Source organism: Lithobates pipiens, unplaced genomic scaffold (genome assembly GCF_037356315.1).
Source record: "Lithobates pipiens isolate NorthernLeopardFrog02 unplaced genomic scaffold, aLitPip1_a1.2 Scaffold_13, whole genome shotgun sequence".
NCBI classification, from domain to species: Eukaryota; Metazoa; Chordata; class Amphibia; order Anura; family Ranidae; genus Lithobates; species Lithobates pipiens.
The window spans coordinates 66,458,965-66,477,834 of record NW_027507718.1 but is presented as its reverse complement, the minus strand read 5'-3'; the positions used below and the strand labels follow the sequence as shown (position 1 = coordinate 66,477,834).

Here is an 18,870-nt window from a genome sequence, read left to right as displayed (position 1 = left end):
AGCGGTATGTACTGGGTACAGAGCACGCAGATAGCACGCACTAGCTCCTAACACTACTGACTGCAAGCTCTATTATAAAAGATAGATCACTAGCTATATAGGTAAGGTGAATATAGCGGTGTATACTGCGGTCAGGGCACGCAGACAACAACCACTACACAACAGCAAGATCGAAAATCATCCGAAAACGATCGGTGTGTACTGTGTTGAAGGTACACAGAACACCCACTAACTCCTGCAGATGCCTTTATTATCGAACACCAGAGATAAAGGGGTATATACAGATGTATACTGTGCTGTGCTGGAGGCACACACAACTTCCAATAACTCCTGCAGATGGCAAGTGGGCTCAAATAGAGAAGAGCTATGCAGGTGGATATAGCGGTATGTACTGGGTACAGAGCACGCAGACAGCACGCACTAGCTCCTAACACTACTGACTGCAAGCTCTATTATAAAAGATAGATCACTAGCTATATAGGTGAGGTGAATATAGCGGTGTATACTGCGGTCAGGGCACGCAGACAACAACCACTACACAACAGCAAGATCGAAAATCGGCCGAAAACGATCGGTGTGTACTGTGTTGAAGGTACACAGAACACCCACTGCTTCAGACGCCAACACACTACACAAGGCCGAAGCGCTGGCGGCCTTATATAGTGTGGGGCGTGCACTACACAGCCTGAGCTATGATTGGCCACAGGCATCCTGCCTGTGGCCAATCATGGCTCTCCTCGCTGCTGGCGCTGCGATTGGCCAAGCATGCGGGGGTCACAGTGCATGCTTGGCCAATCATGAGCCATCGTAGTGCATTGTGGGCCGTGAGCGGCACACGAATTTGGCGCGAACGGACCAAAATGTTCGGACTTCGCCGAACGGACGAACAGCCGATGTTCGAGTCGAACGTATTTTTGACTCGAACACGAAGCTCATCCCTACACTCCAGTGTGAAAGCACTTGTGTTCTCACACTGGGGCTGCAGGGGAAATATTTTTCAGGCACTTTACAGGTGCTATTTTTAGCCCTTTAGCTCCTGAAAAACACCTCCAATGTGAAAGGGGTCTTACTGATTTGATGATTCTGCAGTGGTATTGAATACCTTAGTATCACATTTCCAGGTGACTAAAAGCAACATTAGAAAGTGCCTAAATCTTTTAATAAAAACTATTTTTGAATTTAACTTTAAGGAGAAATCAAAAGTTGGGTGACAAAATAGATGTAACTGTGTGTGTTTTTTTGCACGGATTAACTTTCATTTCCAATGCTGTATGCTGAAAATAAGTTAATAAACTCCATCCTTTTGACAGCAGTCAGTTTTTTGGGTTGCAGTTAGCTGTTTTGTGCAATTTAGACCGCATTATTACCGTAAACAGTAAGCACGTTTATAAACACATGAGGTCATGGAGAATCTCTGTATAAATGTCCTTGTCACAGAACTAGTGGGAGAATTTCCACTAGCTGTTCTGTGACAAGGATATTTATACAGTGTAGAAACATACTGTACCAGCATAATAAATTTGAACAGATTGCCAATAGGGATGAGCTCGATGTTCCGCTTGACTCGAACATCGGGTGTTCGCCTGTTCGCTGAATAGTGAACAATTTGGAGAAATTTGAAAGCCACAGAACACCCTTTAAAAGTCTATGGGAGAAGTGCTAATGTTAAAGGCTTATATGTATGGTATTGTCATAAAAAGTGTTTGGGGACCTGGGTCCTGCCCCAGGGTACATGTATTAATGCAAAAAAAGTTTAAAAAACTGCCATTTTTCAGGAGCAGTGATTTTAATAATGCTTAAAGTGAAACAATAAAAGTGCTCACAAAGGGAGGACACTTGGCAGGAGAGGACCTGAAGCACTGAAAGTTATCTGTCTGTCTCTCTGCTACGCCTTGACCCTTAAGTCATTAGGGCATATGTTGGAGAATATATAGACCGTATTTGAAAATAACTGAAATAACAAGAACAAGTAGAAATTCAACCACTAAAAAGTGGATTAGAAAGGGTTACGGGATATAGGTCTGAGATAAGCCATAGCTAGTGCCACTACATATGGGGTACAGAGTTACAAAGCCTAATAGGAATGAAGGGTGATCAGGGGGCCCACAACTTCCATTTCAGGTCATAAATATACATGGTATCCATGATGGTATGGAATATTTTCTCCATAAGTTGAATGGCAGACATTCGCCTAAGGACCTGATCCCAGGGGACTCCAGGGGTAATGCAGAATAAGGTGATACACCAATGGGCCGCACTAATTAGTGTGTGGGAGAGTGTTTGATCGGGGGGAGGCCCCGGGGATATCTGCAAACAGAAGACCCATTTGGTGAGTTATCTGTACCCCAGTGATCTCCGCTATCTTGGCTGTGACTCGTTGCCAGAGGTCTCTCAGAGCTATACAACTCCAAAAAATTTGTAAGTGGGTCCCCTTCTCGGGGCAACCTCTAAAGCAGTTCTATGGCCAGGGCAAATAAAAGTGGTGACAAGGGGCAGCCTTGCCTTGTTCCCCTGCCTAACATGAAGTAGTCAGAATTGCATCCTGGTAATCTAATCCTAGTGCGGGGATGGTGATAAAGTGCCCGGAATCCATGGACAAAGGCCCCAGCAAATCCAAACCTGCATTGCTGGCTGATGAGGGGCCAAACATGCACTATGACTCGCATGCTTGCCCAATCACAGCGCCGTCAGCGAGGAGAGCCTGTGGCCAATTATGGCTCGGGGGTTTAGCACACGCCCCACACTATAAAAGGCCACCTGGGTGGCGGCCTTGCATAGTGTGTTGTGGGTGGCTCATAGAGACAGACGCAGAGACAGTGTCATTTCCTTTGAACCTAGTGCAACTACAGTCAGTGTATTGTGCCCCCTGCACAGTGTACACCTGAAGCTATCCCAATTGCTGGTGTTGTTCTGGTCCTATACCACAGGCAGCTGCAGCAGTCTGAAGCTGTTCTTCAGATCCTATACAACAGGCAGGAAGCTGCAGTAATTACAGTCAGTGTACTGTGTCATCTGCACAGTGTGCACCTAAAGCTACCTCAATTTCTGGTGTTCTGCTGATCCTATACCGCACACAGCTGCAGTAATTACAGTCAGTGTACTGTGTTATCTGCTCACTGTGCACCTAAAGCTACCTCAATTTCTGGTTTTCTGCTGATCCTATACCGCACACAGCTGCAGTAATTACAGTCAGTGTACTGTGTTATCTGCTCAGTGTCCACCTAAAGCTACCCCAATTTCTGGTTTTCTGCTGATCCTATACCGCACGCAGCTGCAGTAATTACAGTCAGTGCACTGTGTTATCTGCTCAGTGTGTACCTAAAGCTACCCCAATTGCTGGTGTTCTCATCACCCTGTAGGCCTTTAATATGTCTGGAAGGCCAACAAGGAGAGGCAGACAGCCACAAGCCAATAAAAGCAGGCACTGTGTCTAGAGGCAACAGGGCTGGTCGTGGATGCGGTGCATCGTCATCAGCACGTGGCCATGGGACACATTTGTCCTTATTTTTGGCAGCTGGACGTGTTGAGCCGCAACATGCCGAAAGTCTTGGTAGAGTGGATGACCAAGCCCCCCTCAAGCACCTCATCCTTTCTCACCCAGGCTCAGGGTACTGGCAAAGCAGCTGTCAATGTGGCCTCTTCCCTCATCTTAATGGCATCAGTCACTCCTTCCCTAGACCAACCATGTCCTCCGGAGGAGTCCCCCGAACTGTTTGAGTACAGTGTTGGGTACATGCTCCAGGAGGATGCCCAGCGTTTTGAAGGCTCTGATGATCATACCCAGCTAAAGGAAGGCAGTAGCGTGAGCCCAGAGAGAGGGGATGCCCAAGAAGGACAGCAATCTGGCAGTCATGTTCCACCAGCTGCAGCATACTGCAAGGTTTGCTCCAGTGATGAGGAGGGAGGGGATGATGAGGTCACTGACTCCACGTGGGTGCCTGATAGGAGAAAAGAGGAGGAGGAGTCACATCTCCAATGAGGCAGGATGCCCTCCAGGGGCCAGCTTAAGGGCAGCACACCGACTGAATCCGCCTGTGTAGAGCTCTGCCTCAGCGTGTTATTCCAAAAGTTCTTTGGTGTGGGCCTTTTTTGGGACGAGTGCATCAGATCGCACACCTGCTATTTGCAACATATGTCTCAAGCGTATCTCACGTGGCCAAAAAATCAGCCGATTGGGCACCACATGCTTGACCAAACATATGTTGACCTGCCATGCAGTTAGTTTGGCAAGTGTACCTTAAAGACCCACACCAAAGAACAAAGCGGACCTCTCCTTGCTCCTCATCAGCTGGGATCTCCAACCCCACTAGACCTTCAGTCCTCTCTGTAACCTGCACTAAGAGGAATGAAGATGTAGAATTAGGTGTGTCACAGCCAAGTACTTGCGGGCACTCTGCTAGCAGTACACAGATGTCCGATTGTACCAGGCAAATTTCCCTGCCCCAACTGCTGGACCATCAAAAAAAGTTCCCTCCCAGCCATCCACATGCCCAGCGGTTAAATGCTAGCTTGGCTAAATTGCTAGCACTTCAACTGCTGCCTTTTCAGATGGTAGACTCTGCCCCTTCCATGAGTTTGTGAAATGCGTGGTTCCTCAGTGGCAGATTCCCAAACGCCACTTTTTCTCATGGAAGGCGATTCCAGCTCTCTCAGCATGTGGAAGGCAATGTCCAAGCCTCTCTGGACAGGTCGGACAGTGGTAAGGTACATATTAACGCTGACTCATGGTCCAGCAGGCATGTACAGGGACATTACCTATCTTTCACAGTGCATTTGGGTGACTCTTCTGGCAGCTGGGAAGGATGCAGGACAAGGTGCAGTAGTGTTGGAGGTTGTTCCGCCACCATGTCTCCAAAATGCTACTACTGGTTTTGACACATCTCTCTCCTTCACCCCCTCCTCTTCTTCTTCCTCCATGGCCTCTTCCTGTGCTTTGTCCTCGGAAACAGGGCTACTCAAGTACACAGGCAAAAAAATGCCATGCCGTGCTTGCGCTGGTGTGCTTGGGGGACAGGAGCCACACTGGGGCAGATATTCTGTCAGCTCTGCAGGGGCAGGCTGAGAGGTGGATGACACCATGCCAGCTTAAGCCAGGAATGGTGGTTTGCGACAATGGCACCAACCTCCTCTCTGCCCTCCAACCGGGACAACTGACCCATGTGCCCTGTGTGGCTCACGTCCTTAACTTGGTGATGCAGCGGTTCTTGGACAGGTACACGGGCTTACAGGATGTCCTGAGGCAGGCCAGCAAAGTCTGTGTGCATTTCCATCGGTCATATAATGCCAGTGCTTGACTGGCTGACCTCCAAAAGGGATTGAACCTGCCCAATAGGGATGGCCGAACTATTCGCCCGGCGGTCGGTTCGCGGCGAATTTGGCGTGTTCGCGATTCACCCAATCGGCGGACTATTGCCGCTGTTCTCCTGGTGGACATATGTGTTTACAGTGTGAAAGAACTTTGACCCATGATAACACATCCATCATGGGGTACAGGACAGCCAATTGAGACATTTCAGCACATGGACAATTGGACATTCCCCCTACCTTATAAATAGATCTGATCTGGCGGCCATTTTACATTCTGTCTTATGTCAGTTTAGGGACAGGACGCTGTGTTGAGCAGGGAGAGACTGTAGTGACACAAATCGCTAGCTATTAGGTCGACGAAAGTCCTTTTAAGGACTGGTATAGGCGTAGTACAGTATATAGGGTTCAGTGCACTGCTGTGCTGGTGATTGCAGCAGCCTGTCTTTTGTCAGTGTAGGGACAGGACGCTCTGTGCAGCAGGGACAGTCAGTTTAATCACTAGCTAGCTATTACTATTAGGTCCACAGAGGTCCTTTTAAGGACTGGTATAGGTGTACAGTATATAGGGTTCTGGTGCACTGCTGTGCTGGTGATTGCTGAGTGCACTGCTGACTGATTCTGCAGCTGTCTTTTGTCAGTGTAGGGACAGGACGCTGTGTGCAGCAGGGACAGTCAGTTTAATCACTAACTATTACTATTAGGTCCACAAAGGTCCTTTTAAGGACTGGTATAGGTGTACAGTATATAGGGTTGTGCACGTATAATATACTTTCTTCCAAATATAGAAAGAATATTATACTTGACTTCTGCCCGATTCTGCAGCTGTCTTTTATCGGTGTTGGGACTGAGGGACAGTCTGCAAATCACTAGCTACTAGGTCCACAAAGGTCCTTTTAAGGACTGGTATAGGTGTACAATATATATGGTGCTGGTACAGGGCTGTGCTGCAGATTACTGCCCTATTCTGCAGCAGTCTTTTATCAGTGTAGGGACTGAGGGACAGTCTGAAAATCACTAGCTACTAGGTCCACAAAGGTCCTTGTAAGGACTGGTATAGGTGTACAATATATAGGGTGCTGGTGCAGGGCTGCTGACTGCTGCCCTATTCTGCAGCAGTCTTTTATCAGTGTAGGGACTGAGGGACAGTCTGCAAATCACTAGCTACAAGGTCCACAAAGGTCCTTGTAAGGACTGGTATAGGTGTACAATATATAGGGTGCTGGTGCAGGGCTGTGCTGCAGATTACTTCCCTATTCTGCAGCAGTCCTTTATCAGTGTAGTGACTGAGGGACAGTCTGCAAATCACTAGCTACTAGGTCCACAAAGGTCCTTGTAAGGACTGTTATAGGTGTACAATATATAGGGTGCTGGTGCAGGGCTGTGCTGCAGATTACTGCCTATTCTGCAGCAGTTCTTCATCAGTGTAGGGACTGAGGGACAGTCTGCAAATCACTAGCTACTAGGTCCACAAAGGTCCCTGTAAGGACTTGTATAGGTGTACAATATATAGGGTGCTGATGCACTACTGCCCTATTCTGCAGCAGTCTTTTATCAGTGTAGTGACTGAGGGACAGTCTGCAAATCACTAGCTACTAGGTCCACAAAGGTCCTTGTAAGAACTGGTATAGGTGTACAATATATAGGATGCTGGTGCAGGGCTGTGCTGCAGATTACTGCCCTATTCCGCAGCAGTCCTTTATCAGTGTAGTGACTGAAGGACAGTCTGCAAATCACTAGCTACTAGGTCCACAAAGGTCCTTGTAAGGACTGGTATAGGTGTACAATATATAGGGTTGTGGTGCACTGCTGCTGATTGCTGCCCTATTCTGCAGCAGTCTTTTATCAGTGTAGTCACTGAGGGACAGTCTGCAAATCACTAGCTACTAGGTCCACAAAGGTCCTTGTAAGGACTTGTATAGGTGTACAATATATAGGGTGCTGGTGCACTACTGCCCTATTCTGCAGCAGTCTTTTATCAGTGTAGTGACTGAGGGACAGTCTGCAAATCACTAGTCACTAGGTCCACAAAGGTCCTTGTAAGGACTGGTATAGGTGTACAATATATAGGGTGCTGGTGCAGGGCTGTGCTGCAGATTACTGCCCTATTCTGCAGCAGTCCTTTATCAGTGTAGTGACTGAGGGACAGTCTGCAAATCACTAGCTACTACAGTAGATGACCGCGATATTGTGTCAATCTCGCCGCTTTTATTGGCAAGATTGACACCCTGCGAGCCCCGTCGCGGGAGCCAGCGCCGAGCCGCATTGGGAAAGGAAAAATGTTTCTTTTGCTTTCCCGATAAGCGACAAGTATCGCTGGCCGGGTTCACACTGGTGCGGGGATCCGAATTGGATTCCCGCCAATACCAGGCACTGTATTTGGTATGAATCCTAAGGAAGAACTCCACGCAAATTAAAAAAAAAACGGCATCGGTTCCCCCTCCAGAGGCATACCAGGCCCTTAGGTCTGGTAGGGATTTTAAGGGGAATCCCCTACGCCGAAAAAAACAGCATGGGGTTCCCCCCAAAATCCATACCAGACCGCTATCCGAGCACGCAGCTCGGCTGGTCAGGAAAGGGAGTGGGGACGAGCGAGTGTCCCCCCCTCCTGAGCCGTACCAGGCCACGTGCCCTCAACATGGGGGGTGGGTGCTTTGGGGGAAGGGGGCGCTGCCCCCCACCCCAAGGCACCTTGTCCCCATGTTGATGAGGACAAGGGCCTCTTCCTGACAACCCTGCCCATTGGTTGTCGGGGTCTGCGGGCGGGGGGCTTATCGGAATCTGGGAGCCCCCTTTAATAAGGGGCCCGCCGATCCCGCCCCCACCCTATGTGAGTATGGGGTACAATGTACCCCTACCCATTCACCTGTGAAAAAAAATGTAAAAAAAAATCACAACACACAAGGTTTAAAACTAATTTATTGCACTGCTCCGGGGGTCTTCCGTCTTGGGGGTCTTCTCGCCAGACTCCTCCGCTATCTTCTGCTCTTGTACTTGCTCTTTTACTAGCGGAGGAGCCGGCTTTCTTCTTCGCTGCCGCCCGGGGTCTTCTTCCGACTTCGGGGGTCTTGCCCCCTCTTCGGTTCTTCTTGCCGGGCCTCCGCTTTCTTCCTTTAGCTCTTTTACTAGCGAAGTCCCGGTTTTCCGTCGCCGCCGCCCCTTCTTCCGACTTCGGGGTTCTTGTCCCCCTCTTCAGTTCTTCTCTTTTACTAGCAGTGGCCCGGTCTTCTTCTTCTTCTGCTGCCGCCGCCACCGCGTCCGCTGCCTTCCGTTCTTTTTCTTCTTCTGCTTCTTCCTTCTTGAGATGTTGACTCAACGCTCTCTCCGGCCGCAATGCCAGGGACGCTGTGTGCGGCGACTTATATAGGGACAAGGGGCGGGGTCACCAGTTAATGTCACATGGGCTGTGACATCATAAGGGACGGGGTCACCATGTGACATCAACCAAAGGCTTACTGGTTGGTGACATCTGGTGAGTAGCCATTCTGCTTGGTGACGGTGGCACAGATTTGGTTTTCTTAGTTGACACACGTCGCCTTTTTTCATTAGAAGATGAATGGCACGGTTGGAGGGGTTGCATCAACCATTGCAGAAGAAGGACACTGTTTTTGCAGACATATATGTCATCATAAAATCATTATTTTGTGTATAATTTTAGGACATTATGGTGACACAGTGACTATTTAGTATAAGTTATTTAGAAGGGGGTGGGTGTAGTAGTGAGTGGGAGGCACAAATCCCCTAAGTTTTATACACCGTCCAGCCTCGTCTTCTACTTCTCCTTCTCCTCTCTCCTCACAATTGTCCTCCACTCCACCTTCCATCACGCCATCCTCATGTTTTTCTGCAAAAAGGCAGGCTTTCGTGGGCCAAATGTCTCGAGCGTAAAAAAATTATGACGCCGGATAACCCTCTTGCCCAACATGTAAAAAGAAAAGGGGAACAAGTGGGACTTTAAACGAAGCATGTCGATTGAAAATAACAATGCATGAACACATGTGAATAAAATGATTTAGATTTAATTTATAATCAATAGCCACTAGGGGTTGTCCAAGATCGGAATGCATACAATAGTAGTACAGTAGTATAAATATGGATATACACTCAATGTATCTTCATAATAGTAATCCGAGAATCTAGAAGTATAGACAAATCAATGGACATACATGGATGCAGTTCATAACAGAAATGCATAAATCAAAAATCATAAAATCACATGAACGAGTGCAAACTCAATAAGACAAAAGTTGATATTATCAAGGATAAAAATAAGCTTAGGTAGGCATCCTTAGTTTGAGAACCCGACGCGTTTCTTGGCTTCTTGCCAGTCATCAGGGGTGGGATGCATGTTTTTACTAAAAAAGCAAATAAATATGACAAATGTTAATATAGGCGGAACCTCAGTTAAATAGAGAAAATATCAAATTGGTCCACTTGATTGATAAAGTGACTTACAAAATAGCCCAAAGATTGGGCAGAACTTCCAGCAATGGGAACTGTTAGAGCTGGGATAAAACCGTCTCATCCGGGGTTGAGGCAGGGTTCAGACCATCCCCCAACAATGTCAGGGGGCAGGCCAGGGGGAACCGAAACAGACATCCTCAACACAGGTCCACTAGGTACTAAATGTATATGTGTGTTACCCAAATCTGCGAAAGAGAAAAAAGAAAAGAAAAGAAGAAAAGTGTGATGGGTCACAAAAAAAAAAAAAAAAAAAAAAAAAACCCAAAAGCAGGACACTGAGGCCGCGTACACACGCGCGGACTGTTTGCCCAACCTTGTTCGTCAAACAGTTTCGGCAAACAGTCCGCTCAAAATTTGCATGAGCGGACTTGCCCACACACGAGCGGACTGTTTGACGAACAAGGTTGGGCAAACAGTTCGCTCAACTTTTGAAATGAACGGACTCGCCCACGTAAGGAGGAGGCAAATCCGCCCATTTCGAGCGCGTGTACAGGTAGGCGGGGCCCGCGAAGGATACTTCGCGTGCTCCGCCGCCTGGAATGGGCTTAAAGGGGAACCCCAACGCCGAAAAAAATCGGCGTGGGGGTTCCCCCCAAGTCCACACCAGACCCTTGTCCGAGCACGCTACCCGGCCGGCCAGGAAAGGGGGGCGAGCGAGCGCGCCCCCCCTCCTGAGCCGTACCAGGCCGCGTGTCCTCAACATGGGGGGTGCCTTGGGGAAGGGGGGGGCCGCGCGGCCCCCCCCACCCCAAAGCACCTTGTCCCCATGTTGATGAGGACAAGGGCCTCTTCCCGACAACCCTGGCCGTTGGTTGTCGGGGTCTGCGGGCGGGGGGCTTATCGGAATCCGGGAGCCCCCTTTAAGAAGGGGGCCCCCGGATACCGGCCCCCCACCCTATGTGAATGAGTATGGGGTACAATGTACCCCTACCCATTCACCTGTGAAATAAAGTACAAAAAAAAACACAACACATGGAAAAAGTATTTTATTGCACAGCTCCGGGGGTCTTCCGTCTTCGGGGGTCTTCTCGCCGGACTCCTCCGCTATGTGTGTGTAGCTCTTTTGCTAGCGGAGGAGTCCGGCTTTCTTCCTCCCCGCCGCCGGCCTCTTCTCCCGACTTCGGGGGTCTTGTCCCCCTCTTCGGTTCTTCTGCCGGGCCACCGCGCCTGGTCCGGTGGCCCGGTCTTCTGTCGCCGTCTTCCGTTCTTCTGTCGCCGCCTTCGGTTCTTCTGCCGGGCCACCGCGCCTTCTTGTAGCTCTTTTACAGGCGGTGGCCCGGTCTTCTGTCGCCGCTGTCGTCGCCGCCGCCGCCGCCGCCGCCTTCCGTTCTTGTTCTTGTTCTTGTTCTTGTTCTTGTTCTTCTTCTTCTTCTTGTTCTTGTTCTTCTTCTTCTTCTCCTGGAGATGTTGACTCGACGAGCTCTCCGGCCGGAATGCCAGAGCCGCGCTGTGCGGTCACTTATATAGTGACAATGGGGCGGTGTCACATGGTATATGTCACATGGGTTGGTCACATGGTATATGTCACATGGGTTGGTCACATGGTGACCCCGCCCCCTTACGATGTCATAGTCCCCATGTGACATCAACCCATGTGACCAACCCATGTGACATATACCATGTGACACCGCCCCATTGTCACTATATAAGTGGCAGCGGAGCGTGTCCCTGGCATTCCGGCCGGAGAGCTCGTCGAGTCAACATCTCCAGGAGAAGAAGAAGAAGAACAAGAAGAACAAGAACGGAAGGCGGCGGCGACGACGACAGCGGCGACAGAAGACCGGGCCACCGCCTGTAAAAGAGCTACAAGAAGGCGCGGTGGCCCGGCAGAAGAACCGAAGGCGGCGACAGAAGAACGGAAGACGGCGACAGAAGACCGGGCCACCGGACCAGGCGCGGTGGCCCGGCAGAAGAACCGAAGAGGGGGACAAGACCCCCGAAGTCGGGAGAAGAGGCCGGCGGCGGGGAGGAAGAAAGCCGGACTCCTCCGCTAGCAAAAGAGCTACACACACATAGCGGAGGAGTCCGGCGAGAAGACCCCCGAAGACGGAAGACCCCCGGAGCTGTGCAATAAAATACTTTTTCCATGTGTTGTGTTTTTTTTTGTACTTTATTTCACAGGTGAATGGGTAGGGGTACATTGTACCCCATACTCATTCACATAGGGTGGGGGGCCGGTATCCGGGGGCCCCCTTCTTAAAGGGGGCTCCCGGATTCCGATAAGCCCCCCGCCCGCAGACCCCGACAACCAACGGCCAGGGTTGTCGGGAAGAGGCCCTTGTCCTCATCAACATGGGGACAAGGTGCTTTGGGGTGGGGGGGGCCGCGCGGCCCCCCCTTCCCCAAGGCACCCCCCATGTTGAGGGCACGCGGCCTGGTACGGCTCAGGAGGGGGGGCGCGCTCGCTCGCCCCCCTTTCCTGGCCGGCCGGGTAGCGTGCTCGGACAAGGGTCTGGTGTGGACTTGGGGGGAACCCCCACGCCGATTTTTTTCGGCGTTGGGGTTCCCCTTTAAGCCCATTCCAGGCGGCGGAGCCCGCGACGTCTCCTTCGCGGGCCCCGCCTACCTGTACACGCGCTCGAAATGGGCGGACTTTCCGAGCGGGAACAGTCCGCTCATTTCGAAAGTACAGCGGACAAGCCCACACACGGGCGGACTGTTCGCTCAAACACAGTTTCAGCGGACAGTTTTTCGGAATTTCCGAAAGACTTTGTCCGTCCAACTGTCCGCTGAAACTGTCCGCTGAAAGCCCACACACGAGCGGACTGTCCGCCCAAACACTGTTCAGCGGACAAGGTTGGGCGAACAGTCCGCCCGTGTGTACGCGGCCTGAGTGTTGGATTGAACGTGTTGAATGAATATAGCTGATGGCTGAAAAGTGTGTGTGAATGAAATATACATAAATGATTGGGAAATAGGAGAAGACTAAATGTGTGTTAAATAGGTGGGAATGGATGATGGGGAAGTACACAATCATCCAATTCAAATGTGTAAAAAAGTCTGTGCAGTGCTCTGAATGAAACAATGTATGTGCAAAAAGGAGAGAGGAAAAACGAAACAAAAAAAAAAAAAAAAACATGCATAAAACTATTACCCATATGTAGAGTTAAGGAGTGATCTCTTCCTAGTGGAGCACAGTGGAGGAGTGAACTGTCTGTCTGTCCCAGCTCATATACCCCAGGCTCTGGGCGGATCCCCGCCAGCGTCATGCATGATGTCTTTTGCAGCTGTGAAAAGATGAGGGAACACTCACAGCTGAGGATAATCCATACCTCAGTGGGTGCCCCTCCATCTTAGCTGCAGCATCAGGTGGAAAGACAGAAGGAAAAGAAAAAAAAAAAAAAAAAAACACAAAAACAAACAATAGACTCCCACCTTGCAGTGTCTATTGACACCACTCGAGGGGCCCCTTTATGCATGGCGCCGATGCGCTGAGATCGAACCCCACCACCCCCTGTGATCCACAAAGGGAGGTAGGGAGGGAGCTGAGCGCATCGCAACCCCGAAAAAATGACTGCAACATACCCAGCAAAAACAGCCCATATGTTCAATTGATTGATAAATAAATTCCAGGAAAAACAAAAACTGGAAAAAATAATATTAAAAAAGTTCTCAATAACTGATGGAAACACATATATAAATAATTTCAAACCGCAGGTTTATAAACCCGAAACTGGGATTATAAATGAATAGGGATATACATACAGACGAATATTAACTAAGGATAAGGATAATGAGTAATTGTGCAGCATGGTCACCAAAGGAGCAGGTGTCTTCCACCCAAATTATATAGTTTAAAAGATAAGTGACCTGCTGCAGTACCAAGTAGCAATGGCATGCTTCCATCCCGGGTACATTATGTAAAAAGAAAAGGGGAACAAGTGGGACTTTAAACGAAGCATGTCGATTGAAAATAACAATGCATGAACACATGTGAATAAAATGATTTAGATTTAATTTATAATCAATAGCCACTAGGGGTTGTCCAAGATCGGAATGCATACAATAGTAGTACAGTAGTATAAATATGGATATACACTCAATGTATCTTCATAATAGTAATCCGAGAATCTAGAAGTATAGACAAATCAATGGACATACATGGATGCAGTTCATAACAGAAATGCATAAATCAAAAATCATAAAATCACATGAACGAGTGCAAACTCAATAAGACAAAAGTTGATATTATCAAGGATAAAAATAAGCTTAGGTAGGCATCCTTAGTTTGAGAACCCGACGCGTTTCTTGGCTTCTTGCCAGTCATCAGGGGTGGGATGCATGTTTTTACTAAAAAAGCAAATAAATATGACAAATGTTAATATAGGCGGAACCTCAGTTAAATAGAGAAAATATCAAATTGGTCCACTTGATTGATAAAGTGACTTACAAAATAGCCCAAAGATTGGGCAGAACTTCCAGCAATGGGAACTGTTAGAGCTGGGATAAAACCGTCTCATCCGGGGTTGAGGCAGGGTTCAGACCATCCCCCAACAATGTCAGGGGGCAGGCCAGGGGGAACCGAAACAGACATCCTCAACACAGGTCCACTAGGTACTAAATGTATATGTGTGTTACCCAAATCTGCGAAAGAGAAAAAAGAAAAGAAAAGAAGAAAAGTGTGATGGGTCACAAAAAAAAAAAACAAAAAAAAAAAAAAAAAAGCAGGACACTGAGTGTTGGATTGAACGTGTTGAATGAATATAGCTGATGGCTGAAAAGTGTGTGTGAATGAGATATACATAAATGATTGGGAAATAGGAGAAGACTAAATGTGTGTTAAATAGGTGGGAATGGATGATGGGGAAGTACACAATCATCCAATTCAAATGTGTAAAAAAGTCTGTGCAGTGCTCTGAATGAAACAATGTATGTGCAAAAAGGAGAGAGGAAAAACGAAACAAAAACAAAAAAAAAAAACATGCATAAAACTATTACCCATATGTAGAGTTAAGGAGTGATCTCTTCCTAGTGGAGCACAGTGGAGGAGTGAACTGTCTGTCTGTCCCAGCTCATATACCCCAGGCTCTGGGCGGATCCCCGCCAGCGTCATGCATGATGTCTTTTGCAGCTGTGAAAAGATGAGGGAACACTCACAGCTGAGGATAATCCATACCTCAGTGGGTGCCCCTCCATCTTAGCTGCAGCATCAGGTGGAAAGACAGAAGGAAAAGAAAAGAAAAAAAAAAAAACACAAAAACAAACAATAGACTCCCACCTTGCAGTGTCTATTGACACCACTCGAGGGGCCCCTTTATGCATGGCGCCGATGCGCTGAGATCGAACCCCACCACCCCCTGTGATCCACAAAGGGAGGGAGGGAGCTGAGCGCATCGCAACCCCGAAAAAATGACTGCAACATACCCAGCAAAAACAGCCCATATGTTCAATTGATTGATAAATAAATTCCAGGAAAAACAAAAACTGGAAAAAATAATATTAAAAAAGTTCTCAATAACTGATGGAAACACATATATGTCTGTTTCGGTTCCCCCTGGCCTGCCCCCTGACATTGTTGGGGGATGGTCTGAACCCTGCCTCAACCCCGGATGAGACGGTTTTATCCCAGCTCTAACAGTTCCCATTGCTGGAAGTTCTGCCCAATCTTTGGGCTATTTTGTAAGTCACTTTATCAATCAAGTGGACCAATTTGATATTTTCTCTATTTAACTGAGGTTCCGCCTATATTAACATTTGTCATATTTATTTGCTTTTTTAGTAAAAACATGCATCCCACCCCTGATGACTGGCAAGAAGCCAAGAAACGCGTCGGGTTCTCAAACTAAGGATGCCTACCTAAGCTTATTTTTATCCTTGATAATATCAACTTTTGTCTTATTGAGTTTGCACTCGTTCATGTGATTTTATGATTTTTGATTTATGCATTTCTGTTATGAACTGCATCCATGTATGTCCATTGATTTGTCTATACTTCTAGATTCTCGGATTACTATTATGAAGATACATTGAGTGTATATCCATATTTATACTACTGTACTACTATTGTATGCATTCCGATCTTGGACAACCCCTAGTGGCTATTGATTATAAATTAAATCTAAATCATTTTATTCACATGTGTTCATGCATTGTTATTTTCAATCGACATGCTTCGTTTAAAGTCCCACTTGTTCCCCTTTTCTTTTTACATAATGTACCCGGGATGGAAGCATGCCATTGCTACTTGGTACTGCAGCAGGTCACTTATCTTTTAAACTATATAATTTGGGTGAAAGACACCTGCTCCTTTGGTGACCATGCTGCACAATTACTCATTATCCTTATCCTTAGTTAATATTCGTCTGTATGTATATCCCTATTCATTTATAATCCCAGTTTCGGGTTTATAAACCTGCGGTTTGAAATTATTTATATATGTGTTTCCATCAGTTATTGAGAACTTTTTTAATATTATTTTTTCCAGTTTTTGTTTTTCCTGGAATTTATTTATCAATCAATTGAACATATGGGCTGTTTTTGCTGGGTATGTTGCAGTCATTTTTTCAGGGTTGCGATGCGCTCAGCTCCCTCCCTACCTCCCTTTGTGGATCACAGGGGGTGGTGGGGTTCGATCTCAGCGCATCGGCGCCATGCATAAAGGGGCCCCTCGAGTGGTGTCAATAGACACTGCAAGGTGGGAGTCTATTGTTTGTTTTTGTGTTTTTTTTTTTTTCTTTTCCTTCTGTCTTTCCACCTGATGCTGCAGCTAAGATGGAGGGGCACCCACTGAGGTATGGATTATCCTCAGCTGTGAGTGTTCCCTCATCTTTTCACAGCTGCAAAAGACATCATGCATGACGCTGGCGGGGATCCGCCCAGAGCCTGGGGTATATGAGCTGGGACAGACAGACAGTTCACTCCTCCACTGTGCTCCACTAGGAAGAGATCACTCCTTAACTCTACATATGGGTAATAGTTTTATGCATGTTTTTTTTTTTTGTTTTTGTTTCGTTTTTCCTCTCTCCTTTTTGCACATACATTGTTTCATTCAGAGCACTGCACAGACTTTTTTACACATTTGAATTGGATGATTGTGTACTTCCCCATCATCCATTCCCACCTATTTAACACACATTTAGTCTTCTCCTATTTCCCAATCATTTATGTATATCTCATTCACACACACTTTTCAGCCATCAGCTATATTCATTCAACACGTTCAATCCAACACTCAGTGTCCTGCTTTTGGGTTTTTTTTTTTTTTTTTTTTTTTTTTGTGACCCATCACACTTTTCTTCTTTTCTTTTCTTTTTTCTCTTTCGCAGATTTGGGTAACACACATATACATTTAGTACCTAGTGGACCTGTGTTGAGGATGTCTGTTTCGGTTCCCCCTGGCCTGCCCCCTGACATTGTTGGGGGATGGTCTGAACCCTGCCTCAACCCCGGATGAGACGGTTTTATCCCAGCTCTAACAGTTCCCATTGCTGGAAGTTCTGCCCAATCTTTGGGCTATTTTGTAAGTCACTTTATCAATCAAGTGGACCAATTTGATATTTTCTCTATTTAACTGAGGTTCCGCCTATATTAACATTTGTCATATTTATTTGCTTTTTTAGTAAAAACATGCATCCCACCCCTGATGACTGGCAAGAAGCCAAGAAACGCGTCGGGTTCTCAAACTAAGGATGCCTACCTAAGCTTATTTTTATCCTTGATAATATCAACTTTTGTCTTATTGAGTTTGCACTCGTTCATGTGATTTTATGATTTTTGATTTATGCATTTCTGTTATGAACTGCATCCATGTATGTCCATTGATTTGTCTATACTTCTAGATTCTCGGATTACTATTATGAAGATACATTGAGTGTATATCCATATTTATACTACTGTACTACTATTGTATGCATTCCGATCTTGGACAACCCCTAGTGGCTATTGATTATAAATTAAATCTAAATCATTTTATTCACATGTGTTCATGCATTGTTATTTTCAATCGACATGCTTCGTTTAAAGTCCCACTTGTTCCCCTTTTCTTTTTACATAATGTACCCGGGATGGAAGCATGCCATTGCTACTTGGTACTGCAGCAGGTCACTTATCTTTTAAACTCTTGCCCAACAGTTGACGGCGGGCTTGTCAGTACTGATAGCCCACCAACTACTGCCATATAAACTGGTGGACTCTGAGGCCTTTCGAAAATTTGAGGCCATTGGAACACCACAATGGAAGGTCCCAGGAAGGAAGTATTTCTCACAGAAAGGCATCCCGGAGCTATATGGCCATGTTCAGCGGCAAGTGAATGTGTCTCTGACACAGTGTCGGTGCCAAGATACATCTGACCACAGACACGTGGTCTAGCAAACACGGGCAGGGAAGGTATATCACTTTTACTGCCCACTGGGTGAACCTTCTGATGGCCGTCAAGCATGTAACCCGTGGCACCCATGTAGATTTGGTTTTACCGCCACGGATTACATGCAGGCCTGCCTCTTCTTCTCCTCCACCTACTCCATCCTCCTTCCTCTCCTCCGCCCAAGCTCCCCAGAACCTATTCGACATGTGGGGTGAGAAGTTGCCATGCTGTGCTGCGTCTGTTGTGCCTGGAAACCAAGAGCCACACTGGCCCTACACTACTTTCAGCTTTGCATTCACAGGCAGATCAGTGGCTAACATCGCTCAATTTGATAGTTGGTAAAGTGGTGTGTGACAACTGTGCCAATCTGCTTAGCGCATTGAAACAGGGCAAAATTACGCACGTGCCATGCATGGCACACGTCTTAAACTTGGTCGTGCAGCGATTTGTTGTCAAATACCCTGGGGTCCAGAACATCTTGCGGCATGCAAGGAAAATCTCGTCCCATTTCAGAAGATCTTACAGGGTCATGGCTCGCCTTGCTGACATTCAATGGCGACACAATCTGCCAGTCAGACATCTTATTTGCGATTGCCCGACGCGATGGAACTCAACCTTCTATATGCTTGATAGGCTGTTCCAGCAGAAATGTGCAGTTAACGTCTACCTGTATGAACTCTGCGGCAGAACAGGTTCTGGGGAGCTTGTTTTTTTTCACCGCGCCAGTGGCTGCTCATGCACGACGCATGCAGACTTCTGCGGCCATTTGATGAGATCACCAAACTGGTCAGTCGCAGCCA

General features: G+C 47.3%; 4 long non-coding RNA genes across 4 annotated transcripts; 2 read left to right on the top strand and 2 right to left on the bottom strand.

The window, feature by feature from the left end:
* Positions 1-9,307: 9,307 nt before the first annotated feature.
* On the bottom strand, positions 9,308-10,021 carry LOC143976011 (uncharacterized). Its single transcript, XR_013272447.1, has 2 exons — positions 9,760-10,021; positions 9,308-9,659 (listed from the first exon to the last, which is right to left on the bottom strand). It is a non-coding gene; the product is annotated as an uncharacterized LOC143976011 (long non-coding RNA).
* Positions 10,022-13,706: 3,685 nt separating this feature from the next.
* LOC143974095 (uncharacterized) lies at positions 13,707-14,403 on the bottom strand. The gene is made up of 2 exons (XR_013272160.1): positions 14,159-14,403; positions 13,707-14,058 (listed from the first exon to the last, which is right to left on the bottom strand). It is a non-coding gene; the product is annotated as an uncharacterized LOC143974095 (long non-coding RNA).
* Positions 14,404-15,249: 846 nt separating this feature from the next.
* LOC143974094 (uncharacterized) lies at positions 15,250-15,839 on the top strand. The gene is made up of 2 exons (XR_013272159.1): positions 15,250-15,387; positions 15,488-15,839. It is a non-coding gene; the product is annotated as an uncharacterized LOC143974094 (long non-coding RNA).
* Positions 15,840-16,963: 1,124 nt separating this feature from the next.
* On the top strand, positions 16,964-17,679 carry LOC143974093 (uncharacterized). Its single transcript, XR_013272158.1, has 2 exons — positions 16,964-17,227; positions 17,328-17,679. It is a non-coding gene; the product is annotated as an uncharacterized LOC143974093 (long non-coding RNA).
* Positions 17,680-18,870: the final 1,191 nt, after the last annotated feature.